The following is a 19,737-nucleotide window of genomic DNA, read 5'->3' as shown; positions in this document are numbered from 1 at the left end:
GGGAATGAACACCGGAGCAGGTACCTAGAAAGTCAAGTGCTGCAAGCCATCACTAAGTTTTTAACTGACAAATTTTCTTTGTTGAAATAGGGGCAAAATTCACTTCACTTAATTCAGCTACCTCTGAAAAAATACATCCATGAATTATTACTTTATGTTTAGGACCCTCATGGAAAATAAGAATTTACTTCATGTTCAGGACCCTCCTGGAAAATGAGAATTTACTTTATGTTCAGGACCCTTCTAAAAAACGAGAATTTACTTTATGTTCAAGACCCGCCTGAAAAATGGGAATATACTTTATGTTCAGGACCCTCCTGAAAAATGGAAATTTACTTTATGTTCAAGACCCTCCTGAAAAATGAGAATTTACTTTATGTTCAGGACCCTCCTGGAAAATGGGAATTTACTGCACGTTCAGGACCCTCCTGTAAGTAGGGACTTTACTTTGTCAGGACCCTCCTGAAAAATGGAAATTTATTTTTAGAAAAAATAGAATCTTTCTTTACCATAATCTTTGTTTGGGATAATTTTTGTTCTAGTTTTGAAATTAGTTTCATGAGCCCGCCTGAAGAACAAGGTGACAAAATTGCAAGTCAGGAGCCCGCCTGAAAAATAAGGTGATGAAATTGAAAGTCAGGAGCCCGCTTGAATAATAGGGTGATGAAATTGAAAGTCAGGAGCCCGCTTGAAGAATAGGGCGAAAAAATTGAAAGTCAGGAGTCTGCCTGAAGAATAGGGCGAAGAAATTGAAAGTCAGGAGCCTGCCTGAGAATAGGGTGATGAAATTTCAAGTCAGGAGCCCGCCTGGAGAACGGGGTAAAGAAATGGAAAATCAAGCAATAAGGTTAAAAATTGTAAGTCGGGAGCCCGCCTAAAGAATAGGGTGAAGAATTTCAAATTCAAGTTCAAGATCAGAAATACCACTTGCAGAACGTGGTCAGTTTTGAGTTCATCTCCAACATCAATTTTGTATGGAGAAAGAATCTATCTTCAAGTTTAATCAAAAGAAGATCAGATCTTTTGTCACTATTGAAAACATCGAAGACCCAAGACAAGAATCGAGAGATGTTATATAGATAGGTCTTTTGTAATTTCATTTATCTTTTTAACTTATAATTTTAGTTTGATGTAATGATAGGGCCGCGGACCGGAACCTCGATAGGACCTCACTCAACTCTCCAACTCGGTATAGTCCATCTCCTTATCAACCCTGAAACTACATGTGACCTGATCCCCACATAACTTGGGATAGGTAGGATGTCCATAATCAATACTTGGTTGCACTTTGTCCTTCTGTTCTTTCCTTTTGAATAATGGTCGGTCAAAATATTGTCTCGTTATCTACTTCTTTTTCTGGAAACACTTTGTATTTACATTCAAAGAGGGGCATAATGTAGACACATAATTTTATCTGAACCAAAAAATAATATTACCCATTTACCCTACCCCTACCCCACATATCCCTACCCCACCTAATCCTACCCACTTTCTTACACACCCACCTAACACTCCACCTATCAACTCACTGTCACCTCACCATATACATATACATGGCTGGCTAAAGAAAAAAAAAAACACTTACACACTCCATCATCTTCTCCATAAGAATACACACACATACTTTTCTCTCACAATACACACACCTTCTCATATCTCTCATAGAAGAAAATACACACATAAAATAATGTGCACACACACTGCCGAACACAGATACAGTGAGATCAGGCAAACGTTGAATGGAGGAGGGTCCGGACGGTTACCTTTTGGTTTTTTCGATGAATTTCTCGTCGAATTTGGTCATGTCTCACCGAGATTAGCCACCAAAAATCTAGCCGCCGTTGATTCCAATTTTCTTAGCGATACCTGCCGGGAAACGAGCGAACAACAACGACATCGTCAGTTTCTTCTTTCCAAAAAAATAGTTTTTAAAATTATTTAGCATTGGTACTGGTTTGGATTTGGGTATTGTTTGTCTCGGTTTGGTTCGTCATGGTCTATTTCGGGTTGCAATTTTTTGGTATCAAGTTGATTTCATCGTTGTTGAGGTTTTTCGATCGAGGACTTCGTGTTTGGGCTTTATTAATTCATTATTATCAACAAAAAGTTCATTCTTCTAAGGTTCATCTCTCGTCTTTACTGATCTTCTATTATTTTTAACTGGGTTGATTTTGTGATTTGGTGGTTTGTTTTTGAGTGTATTTGAGTAATATTGATTGTCGTGGCTTTGACCGTTCGATTTTTTTCTTAAAATTAAGTAACCAATTGATCGAGAATTAAGGTGAAATTGGGGTGAGAATTAAAAGTTGATAAAAGTAAATGTGGGTTTATGTCGATTCATTACTGTTTGTTCAAATCAAAATGAACGTCAATTATGTTGACCTTGATAGTATTATATTTTAGGTCGAGGATCGTTAGGCAAATCTTAGGTTTGGGGTAGGCAAATTTAGAGATTATGGACTTTTGAATGCTTGAAATATTTGTTGAATGATTTTGATTTTCTCGCATTGAAAAAATGTATTCGTTTAGCTGGGGAATACCCCGAGGTCATTTGTATTTATTCATCGGAGAATGCCCTGAAGTATCTTGTACGTGAAGGACATTCGTGATGAAGGCCCAAGGCATCAGGTAAAGCATAGTTTAGGACTAGTGTAGGTTAGCGTAGGTTTACATTTCAGTATCTTTTATTTTGGACTGTAATAATTGGATTGGATATTATTGTTTTGGACTTATTTTGGTTTGGTTTGTTTGTTTGTTTGCTTGTTTTGTGTGTTTTGTTGGTTTATACATTTCATGGTATCAAATTAGCCGATATGCTCCACCAAGCGACCGTGGTCGAACCACGGGATCGAGGGGTGCCTAACACCTTCCCCTCGGTCAGCAGAATTCCTTAACCGAAATCTCTGTTTGTGGATCAGTTTTAAAGAGTCAAAATCATTTTGAAAAAGGATATCCAAGGGTGACTTGACACACCCGATTTATGCTAAGTGACAACTCTGAGTTTTGAATATAAAAAGTTTTTTTCGAAACAAATCTTCATTTTGTCACTTAATAATAAAAACCCTTTCAAACCTTAAAATGAATCTTTTTAATAAAAAAAAGGGGTGTGACAACCGTCAGAAATTTCTATATCGATTTTAATTAAAGTACGTATTCAAAAACCAAAATCGATTGATCAAATCAATCACGAATCCCACTCACATACTCATATTGTATCGATCCGAATGCTACACTGAAAGTGAAGAGTCCGAACAACCTCCTACAGGTTCACAATAGAGCACTCCGAAGGCTTGGTAGGATGATAAAATTAACTCCGTTCTATAAAAAGAAAAGTATAGGGAAAGTTTTAGAATTAATTGAGTGACCTCTTGCTAATTATCCATCATTTAATTTTCTATTTTCATATTATATGCATTGCATCGACAAATAGAAAACTATATATTAATCAATTATGTTCATATTTATCCTAATCCTTTTACTTTTTATATATTGTCTAACACTGTTGAGTGTGTGCGTTTTGGAAGATAGACACAGTGAAACCAAACTTATACATTGGTCAAGAATAAATAATTACTACAATTGACTTCATTGGTCAATCTGAACAACTTGATTGTGTCTCTTTCGATTTAAGATATTGGTTATTCATGAGATAGTGGTCCTTTTCCTTTTTTTTTTCAGGAGACGATCTATAATTTAAAGTTTTATGTGGTTAATTATTACAGTTCTTAACATTAAATTTATTCTATATTTAAGTTATGAGTTTATATTTTAGTCGTTGTGACTATATCAAAAGAGATATTTAGCGATAATTAATCAACGACAATAGCTTAATTGCTGTTAAATTATATTTTGAGAGGCAATTATTAGTGATAATATATTTTAAAATTCTTTGTAAATGTCCTTATAACATATTGAATTCAGTAGCAATTAACTAATATCGATAAAAAATTTAAAATTCTTTATTAAAGTACATATTATTGCTAAACTATTTTATTATATATTAGTATTATTGTAGTGCTTTTAGATATAAAGTTATACTATATGTCAAAGTAATGGCACACACAATCTCATGCAAGTTTTACTATAATATTGGTTTATACTTCAGATGTAGTAAGCATATCAACTACATATATAGTTGTGTGATGAGCGGCTTCTAGTTTTTTTTTTCTTGGGCCCTAGTTGTTATTAATTACATACACTAAACATGTTTTTAGCATATTCTTTTTATATTTAGTTCAATGAGTTGATCTTCCTTTCACCTGCTCAATACATATACAAAGTACAGGAAGTCATTAATTCTACTACTACTTATTATTCATTATTTTTTATTGTGATATAATTACAACTTGATCCAGCAGATAAATTATACTTGACTTCATTATAGTATCACTCCATTGACAATAGTTGGGGTTGTAGTAGTTAATTAGTACAAGGTTTTAGAGGCATGTGTAGTTAATTCTATGATACTGGTATCCTTAGAAGCATCAATATCTCTCATGTGAGCGGCTTCTAGTTTTTTCTAGGTCAATCGTAGTTGTTCCATAAATGCTTTTAGCATATTCTTGTGTTATAAGATCCAATGTGATGCCTTCTCCATCTCTATAATTATAATCTTCCTTCCTCCTGGTTTCCTCTTAATTACTTACAATATAATAAGCACCTAGAGTTAAAAAGGATAACTAGATTAAGTTAATTAAAGATGTAAATGATAGTGTTCAAAAAGAGCTAAAAATTATAAGATAATTAACTATGAACTTTCCACCTAAAGTGATTATAAAAATAGCACTTTCCAATATTATTAATTATTAATGAAAATAAATAAATAACACTTTTTTGGATGAAGTGGAAAAAACAAAAGGTGGGGAAACAAGTTGCAAGATTCTAAACCAATAAGGAAACTCAATGGCTTTATGATCAACAACAATCATAGAGGTAAATTAAATAATGGGATATATATGATGATAAGAAGCAATCACATAATTTTAATTATATATGTCGCTCTTAATCCTGTGTGTTGCTTCATTATGTTCACATTGATGAAAGCAACCTATACAAAATTAGAGAAAAGAGAAAGGAAGATAAGGTTTTCATTGGAGTTGCGAATGAGTGGTTTGGATTGAATTTAAATGTATCAAAATGAATTAAATAATGAATTATAGACTAATGTATTGTAGATGGAGCTACAGGATGCAGTGAAGATGAGGTGTATGTAATGGTGGGATGGCACAATCAACATGAAATGTCATAAGTGAAACTTGTTAAAATTGAAAAATATTTTCGTCCGAACACACGAGTACGATGGCCTACAATAATAAATTTACTAACTATTTATCGTGTTTTCTCATAAAGGCATATTGTATGAGATATAGGAAACATTTTGTTATAATTAGGTACGTAATCTAAAAGTATTAGGAATGTAAAAATTCTTTAAATTGTGTATTTGCCCTTCTCCTTATGATCAAATGCTGATTTTGAAGTTCTATCAGACAAGTTTATAATGTAACTACATAGCCCCACGTGATATTTTTTATTAGTGATGAAGTCACAACACGTCAATTAAGGGTCGTGGTGGAGCGAGAAGTAAGAGGTTTTCGATTTGAACTCTAGATAACAAATCAACTTTGTAGAGCTTAATGTGGGTGTTGAAGATCAGGTGAAAAACTAAAAAGAAAAAAAGAAATTGCAACATCAGCATTACTTCCAGAACTGAAAATAACAGTAATTAAAAGATATCTACCAATTCTTTGTAAACTCTTTTCACATCCAGGAGCATAAAGACAGACATACTAGTTAATTCGGATTAATTAAGTAAGATGAACACTCGGATCTTATTATCTCTTTTAATTATTTATAAAAAACTAAGTGAAGTTAAAAGAATATTTATCTTTTTCCTTTAATTTACATAGATTCCTAAAGATTCCGTCCACTATGAATCTTATGATCTTTAATTTGACATGAAACATTTGCAGCTTACTAAACATGATTCTAGATATGAGGATATAAAATTTGTGGACTGGGATGGAAGACTAAAAGATAGGGGTGTGCATCGGTCAGTTCGGATCGATTTTATGTATTATTGGTTTGGTTTATCGGTTTTCGATTTTTAAATATGTAAAACCAATAACCAACCAATAAGATATTTTCTTATCGATTTCGGTTTATTGATTTTTGGTCCTTAACGGTTCGGTTTCGATTTAACCAATAAGAAAATACTTATAGAATAGAAATAGTAACAACTAACATAAAAAAATGAAATCTTAGTTACCGCCAAAATCCTACGCAATGCGTTTTAGTTTACAAGAATCTTCAAGCTTGAACTGAATGTTAGTTTCGAAAAAAATTGAATCCTAATTGTTGGAAGCTATAAATGCTTCAACCTTTTCAATACGATAATAGCCGAGTTTTATATTGTGCCTTTGTTGTCCTAAATAGGTTAATACTTTGTGAATCACTGCATTGTGAATAAGTAGTGCATATAATATATATAGAGAGAAAGATTTATATATATAACATAAATAGAGATATAAAACAATTTTAAAAGATAGTCTTGTGTTAATTATCGGAGTTTTCTTCTAGTATGATTACTATTATTCTCCTATGATCTTACTAATCAATTTTAATTATTATTTGTTGTTTCTTACTTTAGAAAAATAAATAAAGATTTTTGAAATTTATAATTCTAGGCAAATATTTCACAGCATTTGTGCAACTGATTGATCTGTATTTTATAAAGATGCACAAATATAAGATTTGCTTCAATTAGGGGTAAAAAGACAACATAAAGTTTCTTGTGAGGATTAAAAAATTAGGTATTTTTTTTTGTTATTATTTTCACATAAAAGAACACTACAGAATTTTGAATTTAATTTTTGAATTTGGTTGGATGATAGATCTTTTGTGGTGTTATTATCACTTTTTTTTTATAACTCATTACTTGAATAACATTTAAAAAGCACATAGAATTGAGTAAATTTCATGAATGGTCATCCAACTTTGTGTTGATTATCCAAAAGCTTCACAAGAGTCATTTAACTTTGCCTCATATTTCACAATTGTCATTTTGACAAAATTTAGTAAAAAAACTACATAAAATGTGAGATAAAATAAAAAAAGATCTCTTATGTTTGAGGTTAGATTCAAAATGACCCCTCAAATATACTTTTGAGCAGTTTTGATCCGCTATATTGCTAAAAATAAGCCGTTTTATTTGCATATGTTTGACAAAATTTACCGACCAAATTGAACAAAATTGAAAAAGAGTAACATCAAGAAATCTTAAAATATATTTATCATAAATGTACAATAATTATATTTTGATTTTACTATTACACTATCATAGTGGGGTCTGGGGAAGGTAAAAGGTGTGCAGTTCATACTACTAGCTATGAAGAAGTAGAGGCTATTTTCGATAGACCCCCAGCTCAAGACAAAAGAATAAGTAAATACAATTGTTAAATTATTTTATAATAATTTTTATGAATATTATTATCAATATATTGAATATGCGGAGTAAACTGCAATATTTTTAATAAGTAGAGTTACTAAAAGAAATTAAAAAAAAAAAAAGTAATGTTACTTAATATGAAAAAAAAAGTTTAAAAATTTTGGATAATAGATTTTTTTTAGGGGTTAGGAGGGGAGCTGAAGGATTTGTTGAAATTAATTGAAAATGGAGATATGATGAAAATTTTAAATTTATATTAATGTTTTACTCCTTAATATTTCAATTATTTTAATTATTTCACAAAAGAATTAATCCCAAGTATACATTTTTGTATTAGTGTCAAATACATTGAAGGAATTGTTATAAAGAAATCAAAGAACGCGTAATATCATATGTAAAATAAAAGATCAATGTTATGAAATGAAACTTGTGAAGGGGTCTATGAAATTATTCTACAAATAAATAAATTAACCTAGAAAGCAACACCAAATCCTCCAATAAATTAAAAATGATGAACATTGCAAAGAATACATCTCTAAATGCGATTCAATTATTAAATTCTTTTTTTCACAGTTTTGTAAAATTTAACAACTAGAATTTGTTAAGTATTTTATGAAGGTCAAATGTACTCACATTTAGTAAGCTTAAACTATCAAAACTACTCAAAAATATATTTGAAAGGCCATTTTGAACTTACCTTCAAACACAAGGGAACTTTTTTTATTTATTTATCACACATTTTAATTTAATTTTATTAAAGTGACTTTATGAAAGACAAGATAAATTTAAATGAATTTTGTGTAACAAAATAAGGAATAATGACTTTGGGGTAATGAATACAAAGTTGAATGACCATCCATGAAATTTACTCCATAGAATTAATCAAATTTATCAAAATGGTTGAGAATTTACAAAGTCGTTAAATGTTCATTTAAGGATAAAATGAACAAAAAAAATCATGTAAGTATTATCAAAGTTAGAGATCCTCCCATATATATAGTAGTAATAAATAAATGAGTTCATATTTTAGTTGACTTTACTGCACCAAAATAAATGAGTTCATATTTGAGAGACAATTATTAGTGACAACTACATTTTAAAACTCTTTATAAATTTCCTTAAACCATATAGTAACATTGTGTCCAATGACAATTAACTAATATCTACAAATAATTTAAATTTTTTTGTTAAAATATATATTTATTGTCGCTAAAAGATTTTATCATCATTATTATTATTATTATTATTATTATTATTATTATTATTATTATTATTATAGTGCTTTTAGATATAAAGTTATACTATACGTCAAAATAATGGCGCACGCAATCTCATGCAAGTTTTATTATAGACTGAATACATATATAGACCCTTCAACTATTCGACTTTTTCCATACATGCAGCTCAATTAAGTCAGGTACCTATTGAACCCTTTATTCCTTCACAAAATGTGTCAATTGAGCACAATTGCTGACATGGCGCTGACATGGCATGACAAGTGTAATACACTCTTCACTAGGAGAGTGAAAAGCCACAATTTACTGAAATTTCTTTTTTCGTTTAATTTTTTTCTCATTAGTTGAGTAAAATTCCCAACATTGAAATTAAATTTTTGTGAAAAAATTCAACACCAAAAATTGATGTTAGTTAGTGAAAATTGATGAAGGAATGCGTAAAAATAGAGAAAAATGATTATTTTTCGGTGAAGTAAATGGTGGTTTGAAGTTGGTCCCATCGGCGGCTTATCGAAAAACGGGTGGAGGCCGAAAAATGAGAGTTTTGATGATGGTTTAATGGTATTGGAGGGTGGCCGATTGTGTTGGAATGGATTTTCCAACGAAATTTTCTCCGAAAAAATCATGTATGAACACTGCAACAGTGCAACATCAACACAACACCACCACCTGAAAAATTCTTCATGTCATCGCTTGATTCCTCAAATGCAAGAGATCTTTTTCTTGATAGTTGGGTGTTGTTTTGGTGGAAGATGGAGGACTAAAAGTAAAGTTTAATGGAGGAAGAGTAGAGGAAGAAGAAGACAAAAAATAATTTATTTTTTTTTAAAAAATAAATTGTTATTGTTGCTTGTAGTATATGAGTGTGTGTTGAATTGGTACTTTTTTTCTTGATTGTTGGGTGTTATTTTGGTGGAAAAATGAAGAATTAAAAGTGTGGTTTAATGGTAGAAGAGTAGAAGGAAACTGAATCAGTGGCCAACGAAGCCTTAACAATGGTAGATTGCCAATTTCTTCTGATCAGTCTTTTCAAATGTTATTTAATCCAAATTTTGTTCGTATAAATCTATTATTCTGTAATGTTGGCATAATGTTTTTGCTGGTTAGAGTTTTCGCAGCAACATGCCAACATCCATATCTCACCAAAAAAAAAAAGAGCAGGAGGAAGAAGAAGGTAAGCAAATGAATTTTATTTTTTTAAAATTATTATTTTTATTTTTTTTTCTTTTGATGACATGTAATTTTACCATTGGCTATAATTTCCATGTCATGGCAAAGTGGATTTCACATGCTAGATTTAATTTGAAATTGTACGATTTGTGCTCAATTGACACATTTTGTAAAGGAGTAAATGATTCAATAGATACATGACTTAATTGAGGTGCCTATACGAAAAAGATTGAATAGTTGAGTGGCATGTATATGTATTCTTCCTTTACTATAATATTGGTTTATATCTAGTAAGCATATCAACTACATACATATATAGTTGTGTGATGAGCGGCTTCTAGTTTTTTTTTTTTTTTCTGGGCCCTGGGTTGTTAATTGCATAAACTAAACATGCTTTTAGCATATTCTTATAGTATTTGGTTCAATCAGTGATGACTTTTCCAGCTAATCTTCCTTTCACCTGTTCTATACTAAATATTAAAATTACATGGAGTCATTATTACTGCTACTTGTTATTACATAATTTCAACCTATCCAGCAGATAAATTAGAGTTGACTTCATGATATACCATTTAATTAGTACGCACTAGGTTTTGAGGCATGTCTAATTAGTGAGTAATATGATACTGGTATCTTAGGAAGCATCAACTATCAATGTGAGCAGTTTCTAGTTTTTTCTAGGGGTAATCTGGGTTTCCTTCGCCAAGTAAAATGAAAAGGAGGAAGTAATATTTGGGTTCATTAATTAAATTAGTTATGTTTATTTATTTGGCAAGCATTAGCTCTTTCTGAAAAGGAGGTAATTCAGCCGCACCTTTCAGTATACGACTACCTTGTTACGACTTACTCCAGTCACTAGCTCTTCCCTCGACATCCCCCTCCTTACGGTTAAGGTAACGACTTTGGGTATGGCCAGCTCCCTTAGTGTGACGGGCGGTGTGTACGAGGACCGGTAACAAATTCACCGCCATATGGCTGACCGACTATTACTAGAGATTCCGGCTTCATGCCGGCGAATTTGTAGTTCAAATTATCAACACATTCGTGCTGAAAGTTAATCTATGACTATTAATAAGAACCAAGAGTTAAAATTAAGCAGAATACGTAATTTAATGATGTGAATGAAAGTCAATAAGTCAAAGAGATATAATTATAAGATAATTAACTACTATGAACTTCCACCTACAGTTATTTAAAAAAAATTAGCACTTTCCGGTATTATATTAACCTTAATGAAAATAAATAACACTTTTTGGATGAAGTGGAAAAAACAAAATGTGGGGAAACAAGTTGAGAGATTATAAACCAATAAGGAAACCCAATGGCTTTATAGATGATCAACAATCATAGAGGCAAATTAAATGGGATGTGATGATAAGAAGCAATCAAACAAATTTAATTATATTTGTCGCTCTTAATCCTATGTGTTGCTTCCTTTATTATGCCCACATTGATGAAAGCAACATAAAAAAACTAGAAGAGTAAATTTAAAAATAAAAATAAAAAATAGATAGGGTTTTCCTGAGATCGAGTTGCAAATGAGCGATTTGAACTAAATTAAGATTAAAATGGACAAAATCAATAAAAAAAGATACAATTTCAGATATTGATTGTAAGTTTCTTGATCGAAATAAATTGAATCGCGATAGGCTAAATAATAGGTCATTGTCCAATCCAATTAGACTCAAATCTTTGCAATATATATAACTTTTAAATAGAAAATGAGTGTAACTTCTGTGCTGACAATTTATATTCAAGGAGTAAGATGGCCTACCTACAATAAAGATAACGATGTTTTGTGTTTTCTTAAGTTGGAAATGTATGAAAATGTAGTAAATATACTGTTATAATTGGGTAATCTAAAAATATTCGGAATGTATAAATTCTTTATATTGTGTATTACAAATTCTGATTTTGCAGTTCTGTTAGCTAGACTAGTTTTTAATTTAATTACATAGCACCCCGTGATATTAATTAGTAATGAAATCATAACATATCAATAAAGTCGTGGTAGAGTGAGAAGTAAGAGGTTTCGGATTGAACTCTGAATATAAAGTCGTCTTTGTTAGAAGAGCTTTGTCATCAATCTTGGATCTTTCGGGGCAAATTAGAATTTGTTGAAACCTAATGCATGTGCTGAATATCGGGTGAAAAAAAACCCCCAAAAAAGAAAAAGAAATTGCAACATCAACATTACTTTCAGAACTGAAAATAACAGTAATTGAAAGATTATCTACCAATTTATTTTTTTTACTCTTTGTAGAAAAGTTATTTAGTTATTTCAAAATAATTTACATTTGAAGTGTATCGAAAAAGTCATGTCTCTAAATGTATTCTAGAAGCCATCAAGAGATGAACATGAAAATGCTTACTCTAGAAGTCATCAAGAGATATACTTGAGAAGGCTTACTTGGAAAGCCATCAAGAGATATACTTGAGAAGGCTAACTTGGGAAGCCATCAAGAGGTGTACTTGAGAAGCTAAGTCTTGCCTATAAATACTCCTTCAATCCTTACATCAATTCAGAATATTTACAAAAAAAAGATTTCCTTTTTAGTTTTCTCTTTCTTCTTAGAATCCTGCTTAGTGATTTTGGTTATTATTTAAACCTATGATTTAACTTGCTGATATTTGTATTAATAATTTTGTTGATTTTTGTATCCTCTGATTGATTAGGGAAGAGTTATTTAACTTAGAATATCCTCTAATTAATTAGGAAAGTGCTTGTTTAATCCTGAAAAAATATTTCGCACTGCTGAAATAGTTTCTTAAGACAGTGTCTATCACGACTCAAGTATAATTAATATATCAACTTATTAAAAAGTAGTTACATCAATCTTATAGTTGTCATATTGAATATAGTATAATCACTGAAGTAGTAATATTATTGTACATTGTTATGCTATTGTATTGCTACTAATATTAATATAATATTTTGTTAACAGTTAAATAATATTGCTAATATTATTATTTTTTCGTTGTTCCCCAACAATCTAAGAAACTATGACACATAATACTGGCCCTAAAACCGTTGATAATTCTAATGCTGGTATTGCTTTGGTTGCTTCCATTCCAGTCAGTTCAGAAGATTATGAAACTGCAGAATACAGGTATAAAAAGTAGTTACATGCCTAATGTTAATAATAAAATCTTAATAGAAAATGCATCTCAATGCAAGAGAATAAGTGAAAGAAATGATAATCCCACTAAGTCAAAAATAAATTTAACTGAAACGGATGATATAATTATTGGGGTCATTTCAGTAATGAATATTGAGACTAATGTGAGATATTGGGTGGTAGACTCTGGTACTACTAGGCACATTTGTATAAATAAAAATGATTTTATATCATACACCCAAGTTGAGAAAGAAGAATAAATTATTTATCTTGGGACCTCGAGAACTATTCTAGTTTTTGAAAAAAGGAAAAGTTCTTCTCAAACTCACATCTGGTAAAACCCTGGCATTGAGTAATGTGCTGCATGTTCCTAATATCAGAATTAATTTAATTTCTGTGGCGTTATTAGAAAAAGTTGGAATAAAGGTTATATTTGAAAATAATGAGGTCATATTAACTAAAAATGATATTTTTATTAAAAATGAACGTTGTAATCATGGACTTTATGCTCTTAATATTATCAATGATAATGCATCAGCTTCTGCTTATATGATTGAGTCTATTTCTTTATGGCATGCTAGATTAGGACATGTTAATATTAAATATATAAAGAATATACAGTAACTTGGTTTAATATCTGGTTTAGACTCAAGTAATTTTGATAAATATGAAATATGTGCTGAAGCTAAAATTACTAAAAAGTCATGTTTTTCAGTTAATAGAGAAACTGAATTATTATCTTTGATCCACTCTGATTTGGGTGATGACTAGAGGTGGCAAAAGATATTATGTGACCTTTATTGATAATTTCTCTAGATTTACTAAGTTGTATTTGCTTAAAAATAAAGATGATGCATTTGATGCTTTTGTATTTTATAAATTTGAAGTTGAAAATCAGCTTAGTAGAAAAATCAAGAGAATTAGATCCGATAGAGATGGAGAATATGTATCTTTAAATGCTTTTTGTGAAAAAGAATGTATTATTCATGAAGTAACTCAGCCTTATTCTCCTGAGTCTAATTGTGTAGCTGAAAGGAAAAATAGGACATTGAAAAAACTAATAAATTCTATGTTAATTAGCTCTAATGCATCTGATAATTTGTGTGATGAATCTATTTTATCTGCATGTCATTTACAGAATAAAATTTCTCATAAAAGAACGGGCAAAACTCCTTATGAATTGTGGAAAGGTTATAAGCCTAATTTGAAATATTTAAAAATGTGGGGTTGCCTTGCTAAAGTTCTTCTTTTTGAACTTAAAAAGAGGAAAATAGGTTCTAAAACTGTTGATTGCATGCTTATTGGATATGCTGAATATAGTGCTGCATACAGATTTCTTGTCTTGAGAAGTGATGTATTTGATATTAATACTATAATTGAGACAAAGAATGCTGAATTCTTTGAACATATTTTTCCACTATATGATAAAATCTCTCATGCACCTACTGAAAGAGAAAATGAATCTACCTCTAATATTGAGGAACTGAGAAGGAATAAAAGGCCTAGAAAAGAATATTTTTCTTATGGAGATGATTTACAAACTTTTCTTGTTGACAATGAACCATCAAATTATTTTGAAGCTATATCTTCTTCAGATACTAAATTTTGGAAAGAGACAATAAAAATTGAACTTGATTCATTTATGAAAAATAATACATGAGTTTTAACTGATTTACCTCCTAGTACAAAACTGATTGGTTGTAAATGAATTTTCAAAAAGAAACTTAATTCGGATGGATCTTTAGATAATTATAAAGCTCGATTAGTAGCTAAAGGATTTTCTCTAAAGAAAAATATTGATTATTTTGATACATTTGCACCAGTAACAAGAATTGCTTCTATTCGGATATTATTATTTTAGCATCAATTCATAAGTTTTTTATCTATCAAATAGATGTAAAACCAGCTTTCTTAAATGGAGATTTAGAAGAAGAAATTTATATGGTTCAACCTGAAGTGTGTGTAATTTCTGGACAAGAAAATAAGGTTTGTAAATTAATTAAATCTCTTTATGGCTTTAAACAAGCTCCTAAATAGTGGCATGAGAAATTTGATCAAGTCTTAATAAAAGACGGCTTTTCTTCTGTTGAGGTGGATAAATGTGTTTATAAAAAAGCGATAGACAATGATTATGTGATAATTTATTTATATGTTGATGACATGCTTATATTTGATATATATTTAAATATTGTGGAACATACTAAATTATTTTTGTCTACTAACTTTGATATGAAAGATCTAGATGAAGTGAATATGATATTGAGAATTAAAGTTATGACGAGTGGAGAAGGTATAATGTTGTCACAAGAACATTATGTGAAAAGACTTCTTAAGAAGTTTGAATGTTGGGAGATAACTCCTGTAGCCACTCCTTATGATGCTAATTCTAAATTAAAAAGGAATAATGGTGCCCAGTTTCCCAGTCTAAGTATGCACAGATTATTGGAAGTCTAATGCATTTAATGAATTTTACTAGGCCTGATATAGCCTATGTTATAGATATACTCATAATCATAATAATGAGCATTGGTCTGCATTAATGAGACTGATGAAATATTTGAAAGGGACCATGAATTATGGTATTTTGTATAGTGGATTTCCTTCAACCTTTGAAGGATATTGTGATACAAATTGGATCTCTGATTCAGATGAGACAAAATCCACTAGTGGTGGTTATGTGTACACTCTTGGTGGTGGTGCGATATCATGGAACTCAGCTAAGCAGATGATCATTGCTAGATCAACTATGGAATCAGAGTTTGTGGCTCTGGATTTAGCTGGTACTAAGGCTGGATGGCTAAGAAATTTCCTAACAAATATCTCTTTTAAAAAGGATGATCTGTTATCTAATATTTCTTTGAAAAAGGATGATCAATTGTCTAATATCCCTTTAAACAAAGATGATCTGGTGCCTCCTGTGTATATACACTGTGATTGTCAAGCCGCAATTGCTATTACGAAGAATAAATCTTACAGTTGTAAAAGTAGACATATGAAATTGAGGCATGATGTTATTAAGCAATTGCTGAGAGATGGAATAATTTTCATTGATTATGTGAAGTCAGAATTGAATTCGGCCGATTCACTAACTAAATCCGTAGGAAGAAAATTAATTCTTCAAACATCAAAAGAGATGGGGTTAAAGCCAATATGATTGTCAATAGATATGGTAACCCAACCTATGTGATTGAAGATCCCATGAAGTAGGTTCATATGGGTAATAACAAGTCGATATTGACTTTGCGCACTTATTGAGAATGCTTGAACTGCTATTAAAATTGAGGGATGAGTTATTAACTCTTAATGAATTCATAGTCCTTACGGATGGTGTATTTAAAGCAGTATACACTTTATGAATTCACCTATATGTGAAGTGGAATGAGGCCGTTCCTATGAGACTTTTGGCCTTAGTCTCTAGAGCTCACATGAATACCAGGCACGCACATGGATGGTGCAAAACCGCACTGAACAATAAAATTACGGTCAAAATGTGATTGATAAAGTCTCTAACTTACAACAAGAGTTATTCGGTTCATAGAAATATTATATTTCACCGATAATTCTATAAGTTAAATTTTATTGGTCTAAGTTTGGTTCATAGTCCAAAAGATACTAAAGCTACTGCATTTTGTCCATGCAAATTCAGCAAGTTATTTTTTTTTTCTATAAATTATTTTGAAATAATGCGGGAATTGTAGGAAAGTTATTTAGTTATTTCAAAATAATTTACATTTGAAGTGTATTGAAAAAGTCATGTCTTTAAATGTATTTTAAAAGCCATCAAGAGATGGACTTGAGAAGGCTTACTCTAGAAGTTATCAAGAGATATATTTGAGAAGGTTTGCTTTGAAAGCCATCAAGAGATATACTTGAGAAGGCTTACTTGGGAAGCCATCAAGAGGTGTACTTGAGAAGCTAAGTCTTACCTATAACTACTTTTTCAATCCTTACAACAATTCAGAATATTTAAAAAAAAAAAAAGATTTTCTTTTTAGTTTTCTCTTTCTTCTTAGAATTCTGCTTAGTGATTTTGGGTATTATTTAAACTTATGATTTAACTTGCTGATATTTGTATTAATAATTTTGTTGATTCTTGTATCCTTTGATTGAGTAGGGAAGAGTTATTTAACTCAGAATATCCTCTAATTAATTAGGAAAGTGCTTGTTTAATCCTGAAAAAATATTTCACACTGATGAAATAGTTTCTTAGGACAGTGTCTAGCACGCCTCAAGTATAATTAATATATTAACTTGTTAAAAAGTAGTTAGATCACTGTTATAGTTGCCATATTGAATATGGTATAATCACTGAAGTAGTAATATTATTGTACATTGTTATGTTATTGTATTGCTAATAATATTAATATAATATTTTGTTAACAGTTAAATAATATTGCTAATATTATTATTTTGAGAAAATTATCCCCTATAGTATTATTAGATCTAAAATAACAAATTTTAGCAACACTTTTAGATAATTGCATTAATAGCAATTTAATTACAAGTTATAGCAATTTATTAAAAGATATATTATTTTAATTATATTTTTAAAATTTATTTTTAATTATATAATTTAATATCAGTTTCATATTTATAGGGTTGTAATCAATATCCCCTTAAATTGTGTATTGATAATTATGGTAAATATATATTATTTTTTATTTAAAAGATTGCACATTTTTATCAGATAACTTTATTGAAAGAAGATTAAGTGTAAATCAAATTAATGTTGTGAAAAAGTATCTGAATCACCTCTCTCTCTCTCTTCATTCATATACCCAACCTTTCAAAACTTTATTGAAAATTGTTTCTCCATTAACTTACTCAGATAATATTCATACTCTTCCCTTGAAAATATAAGATTGAGGAAAAAGTGGATTTCATATAATATTCATCTTCTTCATTATAAAAAAGTGTGTTTCAGATAATAAGCATCTTCTTTTCGAAAAAATACAAAATTGATTTTTCATATTGTTTTTAAAGATTCTTTAAATTATCAATGCATGTACAATTTTTGTTTCATAATAATATTTATTCTTGTGTGTGTAAAAAAAAATTTGATTGTTGATTTTTTTTAGTCCCAAAAATGTATGAAATTTGAATGATTATAAAGTGCATTTTTTGATGATTTGTATGAAATTTGTATGTGTGCCAGTTTAGTTTCGAAAATGTATCCGATGAATGTTAACAATTAACATACCATTAACACCAATATACTTCAACACTTAAACGACCACAATCTTTTTTCTGCGAAACGATCTTAACAATTAGCATACCGTTAACATTCCATCTTCCTCCATACTTAACAAGAAGCGAATGTACCCTTTCACCGTTCATTAGTTTGATCAACTTTAAGCATATAACTGAAGTTGTTTAAGAAGAACAAACGAAAATTTGATAGAAATTAAAATTTCGTAAGATGAGAACAAAAATACATTTACGATAAATACGTTTAAGATTGTAATTAATTATATGAAAACTATTTATTGAGATATTTAAGGTGATGAAGATATCTGACAATAACTGATATCCCTATTTTTGGGATATAAGAATCTTTTTTTCCATATATATAATTGATGTTTTTTTTTAATTAAAAGGAAAAAAATATTTTTACTTTTTATTTTTTTATAAGATTTGCTATAATTTGAAAAAATGAAAGTTATGTTATAAGTTATAATTTCCTATCTAATAATTGCTATATACGTTTTTCTCCCTTTTGTTTTTTCGTTGTTTCCCAACACTCTTCACCTGAAAGGCCAGTAGCATGACAGACACACTAGTCACTCAGTTTGCAAAGCAGTTTAAAGTATTGGTTTGGATAATAAAAAGCTTGTTAATTAAGATTAAGTAACTAGTGATGAGTGGGAAACACTTGGATCTTATCTCTTTAATTATTTATAAAAAAACTTAGTGAAGCTAAAACAATATTATTATGTTTTTTACTTTACAGAGATTCCATAAGATTCCGTCCACTTTATTAATCTCATGATCTTTAATTTGATATGGCCCGTTGCAGCTTACAGAGACACGATTATAGATAGAAAGATATAAAATTTATGAATTAAAGTATCGATCAGTAGATAGTCAAGCGTTAATTATCTAAGTTTTCTTCTTACTATGATTACTATTATTCTCCTATGATATGATCTTACTTATCGATTGTAGTTATTATCTGTTGTTTCTTGCTTTGGTTATCATATTATTTGTTGTTACGATTTTTTTCTACATTATTTACTTCTGCATTTTTGTATGTCTTTTCAAATCTGCTTTAAAACATTTTACTTTTATTGAGAGTCTATCAAAAACAGTCTCTCCACCTTCACAGGATAAGAGTAAGATCTTTATATATCCCACCCTCACCGAGCCTCACTTATAAAATTACAATGTGCATGTTATTGTTGTTATTGGATTATTCAGATTCACATTTCCAACCTAAAATACCACGACGAAATGCGTTGTACGATAGAAATTTATGTAAGCTGCTTATCTAGTACCTTCTTTACGACTTTCTCTCAATAACAAGATGTTGAGTGCCCTTACAGAGCTTCAATACTCTGGCATTTTAGTTTATATGACAAAGTTTGAACAAGACAATCTTTAAAAAACAAATGAAGACTTTTGAAATTTATGATCCGTATGTGTGTGACTGGTTGATCTGTGTGTTATAAAGAACACAAACATAAGATTGCTGCACAAAATATAAAATTTAAATATACCCGAAAAAAATAATGCGGTGAACGTGGATCGAACACGTGATGTGTGTGACTGG

This window comes from Capsicum annuum, chromosome 7 (genome assembly GCF_002878395.1).
Source record: "Capsicum annuum cultivar UCD-10X-F1 chromosome 7, UCD10Xv1.1, whole genome shotgun sequence".
NCBI classification, from domain to species: Eukaryota; Viridiplantae; Streptophyta; class Magnoliopsida; order Solanales; family Solanaceae; genus Capsicum; species Capsicum annuum.
The sequence above is the reverse complement of the archived record's forward strand: the minus strand, read 5'-3'. Positions refer to the sequence as shown.